This window comes from Bos indicus, chromosome 18 (genome assembly GCF_029378745.1).
Source record: "Bos indicus isolate NIAB-ARS_2022 breed Sahiwal x Tharparkar chromosome 18, NIAB-ARS_B.indTharparkar_mat_pri_1.0, whole genome shotgun sequence".
Taxonomy (NCBI): Eukaryota; Metazoa; Chordata; class Mammalia; order Artiodactyla; family Bovidae; genus Bos; species Bos indicus.
In genome coordinates this window covers 24,080,958-24,091,075 of record NC_091777.1, presented here as the reverse complement: position 1 = coordinate 24,091,075, position 10,118 = coordinate 24,080,958, and the positions used below count along the sequence as shown (strand labels likewise).

At 44.8% G+C, this 10,118-nt stretch overlaps 1 pseudogene; it reads right to left on the bottom strand.

Annotated features, from left to right (window-relative positions):
* Positions 1-5,406: 5,406 nt before the first annotated feature.
* On the bottom strand, positions 5,407-5,929 carry LOC109572219 (large ribosomal subunit protein eL30 pseudogene; annotated as a pseudogene).
* Between the last annotated feature and the right edge of the window lie 4,189 nt (positions 5,930-10,118).

The window sequence follows — 10,118 nt, the reverse complement described above, 5'->3', positions numbered from 1 at the left end:
GTCCGTAGAATTTCCCAGGCCAGAATACTGGTAGCCATCTCCTTCTCCAGGGGATCTTCTAACCTAGGAATCAAACCCAAGTCTCCCACATTCCAGGTGGATTCTTTACCAGCTGAGCCACCAGGGAAGCCCAAGGATACAGGAGTGGGTAGACTATTCCTTCTCCAGGGGATCTTCCTGACCCAGGAATTGAACCAGGGTCTCCTGCATTGCAGGCAGATTCTTTACCAGCCGAGCCACCAGGGAAGCCCTAGGTAATAATAAAAATGTGGGTAATAATAAATATAACAGTCTTTCACAACAGTTATAACAGAAAGACCAGCACAGTAGGTGATTTTCTAAGATGAGATAAAAACTTGACCCCAGGAAGTATATACAGTGGGTCTCATATCCATTTTAGAGACCAGAAAACCAAGACCTAGAGTTGTTAAGTTTTGTCTAAGATTTGTCCAAGATCACACACCTTGCATGGTAATCCACTGCTCCACTATCTTAACACTTACTCGGGGCTATGCTACTTCCTTTCATTCACTTCATCCCTTTAACCTTCACGACCTCCATGACACCCCTCTTTTGCTTTGGGGTATCTTGGCTGATACCTCCCCTCACTTCCAAGTGGTTCCACCCACTGCCCATTAATCCTCATTATTGCCTTTATAATATCTCTTCATAAATCTTTCACCACTTGGCACTTGATTATAATATCATAAAAGGACCATAATCTAAATTGATATCTTACATTTATTGTTGCTTAAATGATGAGAGAGAAGAGAAAGTTCATACAATATTTAAATATTTCTTTTCCCTTGAGGGCTATAAATAGAAGGCTCTTTCCACGCCACTCTGAGTATTTTCTTTTTTTTTTTTTTTCTTTCCAGTTTGAGGCACAGCAGGCAACGCAGAACATTCCAGTGCTGCTAGTCTATCCACAGATACCAGTATGCTGTGAAGTATAGTTTCATTTTTATATGCTCCCTATTGATTTGGACAGAGATTGATTGGTTTATACTAATGTAAACCAAAAAATAGAGAGTTAATCTGAAGGCCATGGAAGCATTTTATGGAACTTGTGTCAGTCATCCATCACGGTGGTAACACCCCATAACAAAACAGTTGAAACATTATTTATTTTAAAACAAAAAGCATGATTTTGGCAGATGAGTCTATGGATTGTTGATTTAGGTGAGCTTTAGCAGGGGTGTTCTCTGCTCAGCTCACTTACATGTCGGGGTCAGTTGAAAGGCAATCGATCTAGAATGGCCTTGGGTGGGCAACCTGGGGTGACCAGCTGTGTTCCATGTGTCTTATACCCCAAGAGAATAGCTTGGACATGGTCTCACAGTGATGGCCCTAGTGGTAAAGAACCCTCCCGCCAATGCAGGAGACGTGGGCTTGATCCCAGGGTCAAGAAGATCCTTGGAGAAGGAAATGGCAACCCACTCCAGTATTCTTGCCTGAGAAGTCCCATGGACAGAGGAGGCTGGCGGGCTACAGGCAAGAGGGTCAAGAAGACTTGGACACAACTGAAGTGACTTAGCACATTCTTACAGGGCAGGCTGAGGAACAACAGCCATGGAAAAGCTCCAGTGCTTTCTCAGGCTTCTACTGTGTCATGAGCTAATGTCCCGATAAGCGTGTCTGAGTCCAGAGTCAAAGGCGGGGCAGAACACCCCACCCAGGGTGGGAGGGCACTACAAATTACACAGCGAAGGGTATGAATACTGGGAGGGGCCATTAGTACAATCGATTTTCCATGGAGCCCCGAGCAGGAAGGAGAAGTGGGCTTGTGTGGGTCAGGAATGAGACCGGAAGCCATCTCACACCGAGGCAGCGCTGTCCCTGGCAGCTACTCAGCATCTCATCTCTATGGCTACTCAGCATCTCATCTCTGCAGCTCTCTGAGCCTCTTTGCCCTCTTTCCTCTAATGAGTGCTTCCTCTGCTGCCTTTGTCCACATTTTTGTGTGTCTTTGTACCTTTGCTGGAACGTCACTGCCCTTGCTTACATGGCTGTCCATATCAGGCACCAGCCCAATAACTTGTGTCTTAACCTTACATTCCTGGGACAGACTAGTGATTGATTCATCCTAGCCTCTGGAATCACCCCCCATGTTGGGAATCTTAGTTCTCCCCTGTAATATTGTGTTAGGGCTGCTGTCACAAATTAGCACAGGCTGAGTGGCTTAATTAACATTTATTTTCTCACAGTGCTGGAGACCAGAAGTCTGAGATCAAGGTGTCCACAGGGTTGGTGTCTCCTGAGGCCTCTCTACCTGGTCTATAGATGGCCATCTTCTCCCTGTGTCTTTCCATGATCTTTCCTCTGAAGCATCTGTGCCATAATCTTCTCTTCTTACAAGAACACCAGTCATAATGGAGTAGGGACCACCATCATGACCTCATTTTAACTTAGCTTTCTCTTCAAAGACTCATCTCCAAACAAGGATACATTTTAAATACTGGCGGGGGGGGGGGGGGTTAAGATTTTAATATGAATTTGGAGAGAATACAGTTCAGCCTGTAACAGCCCATTAAGCTTGTTCTTTTTCCTTCCCCAGTTTGGTCAATGGCACCATCAACCATACTGGTGTCCAGGATGAAAACTTCAGAGTCAACCTTTATCCTTCTTACCCCCACCTCTCATCCAACCCATCATCAAGCCCAGCAAATATTACAATCAAAATATTGGTCAATTCACTGCTTCCCACTTCAATCATCCCCACCATCCAAGTCCAAGTCATCATCGTTTTAGTGGATGCCCGTGGTTGCCTCCATCCAGCTTGTGGTCACTTTCAATCTCATTGCCCTGTTTTGTTTCCTCCATGCGTTAGTCACTCAGTCATGTCTGACTCTTTGCGACCCCGTGGACTGTAGCCCAGCAGGCTCGTCTGTCCATGGAATTCTCCAGGAGTGGGTTGCCATTCCCTTCTCTGGGGGATTGAACCCAGGTTTCCCACACTGCAGGAAGATTCTTTACAGCTGAGCCACGAGGGAAGCCACATAGCACTTTGTACTATCTGAGATCATCTTCTTTTCTTAAAATATTTATTTATTTGGCTGCACTGAGTCTTAGTTGTGTCATGTGGGATCTAGTTCCCTGACCAGGGATTGAACCCGGGGCCCCAGGCTTAGGAATGCAGAATCTTAGCCACGGGACCACCAGAGAACTCCTGAGATCATCTTCTTGAATCCTTGCTTTTACCTGTCCCTTTGTTTATTTCAGTTAGTGCTGGATGCCCGTGCCAAGCAGTCTTCTGTGACTGGTGACTTGTAGGTGCTCGAGGTCGAATGAATGAAGAGGGGTGAGTCATGTGATACAATATGACTGCAGTCTCCCCACTTCCCCACTGCCTCCTCATCATGCATTGGTGGGCAGTTCTTTAAAAAAGGACATGAGCAGAGAGCACCCTTGAAAGGCATTGACTATAGTCCCAGATGCCACGTCTGTGTTGAGAGTCCCAGGTCAGGCCCTTAATTGAGCCTATGAAGTCAGGCTTGCTTGAGCCGTGCCCTGTGTGAACAGGATGAGGAGTGAGGCAGACCCTGCTTCAACCTACTTAACGATGAATATCGGAGATTCCTTTGTAATGAATACAACCGCTGACCTACAATTAGTCTGGAAGCCTGTCCTCTAATTTAGTTCACAAAGCGGTCCCAGCAGGACCTCAACTTAGAATTTGTCAGCAGTTAGATTCATAGAATGGCAGAGCCCAAAGAGTCCCTGTAAATACTTAAGAGAAATAAAGCTGCATCCACTTAAAAAATATTCTATAATTCTGCCTTCTCCCTGGCCTGTTCCCCAGTTAACCCAAATGTGTTTATTTATGATGTCTAGGCCCTGCTTCCCAAAAGGATTAGATGTGGCTTCCATTAAATAGAATTTCAGATAGAATGAATGGATTTAAAGAGAGGAGAGAGCTCAAGACAACACCAAGAGGGTCCCCTGAAAAGCCAGAGGGGCAGTGAAGGGGAGACCTCAGGTTGAGGGAGCGAAGGGAAGCCAGGAAGAGGGATGGTCATGGGAGGGGTGAGAGGGGCAGACCTTTGGGATCTGAGGATGGGAACTGTCTTAAGCCCCACCCTGACCATGGGAGGAGGGTGTACCTACAATCTCTACTCCCCAGCTTAATGTTTGATGTGTCCTGTCTGTTGACCTCTTGAGCTTCCTTCTCCTAAGTCATGTTCCCAATTTGCCAGTGCGTACAGCCCATCCTAACCCTTTGGGCCTATTACCTAGGTGCCAGAAAAAAGGAAAGGGAGTCAACAGGGGGGAAAATGGGGGTCCATCAACACAAACAAAGCTAATACTTACATAGACTTATGTAGACTCCTACCCCATGCTAAGTACTGTTCTAAGCACTTTGTATGAATTAACTCAGTTTTTATATAGTGATCCTATTATTATCCCACTGGTAGCTCAGATGGTAAAGAATCTGCAAATCTGCCTGCAACATGGGAGACCTGGGTTCAATCCCTAGGTGAGAAAGATCCTGTGGAGAAGGGAATGGCTACCCACTCCAGTATTCTTGCTTGGAGAATTCCATGGACAGAGGAGCCTGGTGGGCTACAATCCATGGAGTCACAAGGAGCCGGACATGACGGAGCAACTTTTACTTTCACTTATTGTGAAGGAAGGACTTTGCAGATGGTCCATCTTTCTGAGACTGTGCTATAATTATAATCACAACAATAATTATCCCTTTTCCTCTCTGTACTCAGACCCATAACATAATAAAACATTTCTCAACTTCAGTGTCTTTTTCTTGTTCCTTCCACTGACCTTCCAATTCCCCATCTCCCACATTTCAGGTTTTCTGAGATTCCTGGAGCTCAGCACAGACTGGACATCTGACCTTGGGCAAGCTATTCAGTAATCTGTGCCTCAGTTGCTTAATTTGTAAAATGGGGATGATAATAATAGTCAAGTCTTCTGGTTCCTTTGTGACTTAAAATGATTAAAATGTGTAGAACAATCAACACAGTGGCTGGCAATTAGCAAGAGCTCAATAACTATAAGCTACTATTGTACTAATTGTATCAGTTCATTGGGACGACATTAATGCTGTAGGACAATCACATCACTTTAGTGGTGTACCACAAGAATTGCTTTCTCATTAGTCAGGAGCTCAGCTGGAGGCTGGCTCATTGAAGCTGGTGACACTCAAGTGTCTACAGGTTGGATGGGGGTCTGGTCTAGGCTGGACTTGGCTGGGACACCTTATAGCTGGACAGCTCTGCTTCATGGGTCTCTGGGACCGGTGGACTAGGCCAGGCATGAACTTCTTGTGGTGATGACAGGAGTGCAAGGAAGTAAGTAGAAATATGCAAAGCCTCTGGAGGCCAAGGACAAGAATAAATACACAGTCACTTCTATTCGCCAAACATATCGCATCGGGGGAGAGAAATATACTCTGCCTTTTTGGAAAGACCTCTAAAGTCACAGGAAAAAAGGCATGGGGACAATCAGGGTGGAGAATTACGGCTTTTCATGCAATCAGTCTATTCTGTTAAGTATCATCATTCCTATATATATATATATTTTTTTTTTTTTTTTTAAAGCTCTGGTCACAGAAACATTGTACAAGATTTACTTTTCACCAGTCTGTTCGGGCATGCTTCTAATGATATCAGAATCACCTGGATCAATGATAGCCAGTGTTCATACTCTGTAGTATTATCCACATTATGTGCCCAATTCAGTAATATTGCCACTATAGTCACGGACCAGTTTTGGCCAACATGGCATAACACACTGCTTCAGATTTCCTCAAGACTGGGCAGTTGACAACGATGACCAGTTTCACTTTGCCTTGTCTGATCATTTTAAGTGTCTGCTTGTACCCCAGCATGTACTTTCCACTTTCCATAACCAGTTTGAGCCTAGAGTTGACTGACTTCAGTGGCTTTTTCATCTTCTTTGTGGCCACCATCTTCCTGTCTTAGGTTCAGGCTGCTGCTGCTGCTAAGTCACTTCAGTCGTGTCCGACTCTGTGCGACCCCATGGACGGCAGCCTACCAGGCTTCTCCGTCCATGGGATTCTCCAGGCAAGAACACTGGAGTGGGTTGCCATTTCCTTCTCCAATGCATGAAAGTGGAAAGTGAAAGTGAAGTTGCTCAGTTGTGTCTGACTCTTAGCGACCCCATGGACTGCAGCCTACCAGGCTCCTCCATCCATGGGATTTTCCGGGTAAGAGTACTGGAGTGGGGTGCCATTGCCTTCTCCTCTTAGGTGCAGGACTACCCCCACAAACCAAGAGCCACCAAGATGGCTGAGGTATTCCTGTTTATATTTAAATGCTGAATTTGAATCAAAATCTTCCATTCCCGGGCTGGAGAATCTCTGCTGTGCAAACTTTTCCAGGTGACTCTGATGCCACCGGACTGACTTTGAGGACCCTACTCAACTTTCATAGTCAACTGATCAGAAGGCTCATCTGGGGCTCTGCTGAAAACAGATTCCTTGGCTACTTCCCTGGAGATGTCAGTTAGGCTTCTGAAACCCAAATTTTAATAAATGCTCTCCAGGAGCATCCTAATGATGGGGAAAATTGGGAAACACTCTTCTAAGGCAGCAAATTTCTTTAAGAGATGAAAACTGAGATCCAGAAGAAGGAAGAGACCCAAGAAAAATCACCCCAAAAGAAAGTACTAATTGGGGCTAGAATTCAAGTGACCTAACTCTCTCCTGGCCAAGTGTCTTTTACAATATAAATGACTAGAAATTTCTATACCTCAACCGTGCCACCACAGAGTCCTATTGGGATTCAGTGTTTAAGGAAAAATAAAGTCAACCTTGGTTTCAAATGGCCCTTGATTTACCATCTCTTTTGAACAAATACTCCCGGAGATCAAGTTTCACATATGGTGCCTAGATACCCTCTCCTGATATCTCGAGGGGTTGTGGTGGGCTTAGAAATGTGCTGCTTAGACCTCTCTGCCCAGTTGTGGGAAGTGAGGTCAGCAGGCAGCCTCCAGCTGTCAGCTTCTTTGGGGTCTGCTTGAGCTGCAGACACTCCTCACCCAAGGTCATGGGGTTTCTGGCAACTAACAGAGGTAGGGGTACCAGGGTCCGATGCCTCCTGAGGGGTAGTTCTCACTCCAGAGACCCCGCTTGGTTGCCTGCATCTTTGTCAGGCTGCATCACAGTTCATCTTTTTTTTTTTTTAAATTGTTTTAGGAGTTTTCACCTGCTAAGTCTTTTTAAAAATTTGTATTTATTTATTTTTCTTTTTGGTTGCACTGGATGTTTGATGTGCAAGCTTTCTCCAGCTGCAGCAAGCTGGGGCTACTCTTTAGCTGCGGTGTGTGGGTTTCTCACTGAGGTGGCTTCTCTTGCTGTGGAGCTCGGACTCCGGAGCAAGGGCTCAGAAGCGTTGGCGCACAGGCTTAGCTGCTCTGTGGCATGTGGGATCTTCCCAGGCCAAGGATTGAACCCCTGTCTGCTGCATTGGCAGGCAGATTCTTATTCACCATGCCACCGGCGAAATCCCACAGTTCATTTTCTTACTGTGCCTGGTCCTCTCATTCCCTTCATAGGTGTTGATTCTTAAATACCTTGCATCCCAAACTCTGTCTCTGCAACAAGGGTCGAAAACAATGGCAGCGGTGTAAAAAGAGGGATTTTGGTTGTGGCAATGAGCTTTGCCAAGGGGCACATGATGAGGGAAACAGACTGGTGTATCACATAAAGTGCATGCTTTTAAGGAAGCCTTGGCCGACAGAAGTACAGGAGACACCTAAACATTTAAATCACCTTTTCCTATTGATTAAGGTAAATACTTTACTGATGGTTTTAATCAATACCCCTATAAATCCTCCCTCTGTGATGGTTTTACTGTGCATTTAATGTTTCTGTCTTTAATTGAGTTACATCCCCCTCAGCCCAAAATGATGAACTGAAAGTTAGAAATCATCTGGGCACTGACAAAAACGGGGAGTATTTTTTCCCCTTGTTTAATCTGAAGAACTAAATCCTTTGAACATCAGTCAGCAAGCCCAATTTGGTCATCAGTGGCTGGTCTCATTTCCTTACCTCTCTGGGTCTCAGTTTCTTCATCTGGAGATGGGGGCAATGGCTGCTTTGCCCATGAAAGAGGACACCCGAGAAAGCCCTGAAGCTGAAAGGGAGTCTTATTATCGACTACTCAAGGCAGGGATTTGCAAGAAAACTTACAGAACCTTCCATGGTATCCACAGGGAGTGGCCGCGGTGGTCCTGGGGACTAATTCCCCCCACAGCCCTCTGTCTGCACTGCCATCCGCTGATTGATTTGCCCCTTTTGTCAGCTGAGTGTAAATATCCACCTGTCAATCACTCCATTATGCTAAGTGCCCATCCAGCCCAGAACGGTGATTTACACCCTCTGTGGAAAGCCCCAGTCCTCTTGGCAGCTGTGCTGTGTGCAAGGTAGGCAGAGTAGGGCTGCATTCCCGGGTCTATACTCCAGGCCCTCAGAGACGTGGTCTTTTCCTCAAAGAAGGATCTGGACCACAGATGGGAAGTGTTCTCACATCTCTTTTCCATCCCCGGTTTTGCTGAGGGGATGACGCTCAGCAAACCCCATAATCTACAGGAACGGCTATCTTCCACCAGAGGAGAAGTATCTTCAACAGAGGTGCTTACCAGAGGTTACTTTGCCCCCCGCCAGAGGACACTGACAGTGTCTGAAGATGTTTTAGATTAGGGGTCCCCAACCTCTAGGATCTAATGCCTGATGATCTGAGGTAGAGCTGGTTTAACAATAATAGAAATAAAGTGCACAGTGAATGTAAGGCACTTGAATCATCCTGGAATCATCCCTCCACCCCTCATCCCCAGTCTGTGGAAAAACTGTCTTTAGCAAAATCAGTTCCTGTTGCCAAAATGTTTGGGGACTACTGTTACAGACGGTCATGACTATGGGTGTGCTCCTGGTGTCTACTACGCACAGTAGGCCAAGGATGCTGCTAAAAATTCTGTGATTCATAAGACTGGCCCCCATACAGAGAATTATCTAGTCCAAAGCGTCAACAGTGCCACTGTGAAGAAATCCAGATCTACAGGCACGAGAGACTGTGGAGCATCACAGGGCACTGGGCAGCTCAAGGAAATGCTCACAGACACAGTGATTTGTCATAAGATTGCTTTGGGAAAGGCAGGATTTAGGGTGATAGAGGAGCATGATGATGATGTTAGGAGAAGAAATAGCTGGTCAGAACTTCCCAGAGCTGGTACAGTCTTCCGTAATCTTCACTTTATAGAGATGGGTTCTGAGGCTCAGATTGGGGACCAACTTTCTTGAGCTGACCGCAGATCTGGAATGGGGATTCTTGTTTTGATTAGCACTTTGGAGATCTTTTTTCACCATCCGAGAGGTGAAATCTCTTGAAGTGATTGACAGGTAGTGGCTCTCCAGAGGGCTCATGCTTGCTGAGCATCTAAGTCTAGCATGCTGGGATTGATTTGTGATGTCTGCCACAGGCGTAGGAAGGAAGGAGTGGCAGCCCTTGGGGAAAAAAGTTACCTTCCTTGCACTTTGCCATCTTTCTCATCCTCAGTCATCACAGTTAAGGGCAAATACATATAAGGACACTTAAAAATATTTAGAATCTTGTTAAGCTAAACAGAAAGAGAAATTTTAAAACATCCTCCTTGCTTAAAAATGTATTTTTCTGATTGTTATAGTAATACATGCTTATTATAGCCAATAAGGATAAATAAAGAGGAAAAAAATTTGCCAATATTCCAGAAATAGCTACATGGATGTTTTCTGATAGATCTTTCTATACTTTTATTCTACCATATGCATTCTTCCCCTGAATTTTCCTAAAATTAAATTCATGATGACTCATGACTTTAAAAAAAATTAACACTAACATATGTGTGTTATTCATGTCATTAAATACATTTGTAAGCATTGTTAGGTCAGGGCTGTGGATGTGCTAACATTTATTTTAATACATTCTGTAGTTGGATGCCAGAGTTTTTTAGTTGAGTTTTTAAAAAATTAATTATTTTGCTTATTTTTATATAAACAACTTGTATGTAATATTTTGCATCTGGATGATTTTTCCATTGAATTAAGGTTTACAATAGAGTAATGACTGGTTCAAAGGTTATGAAAAGCATTAAGATACTTG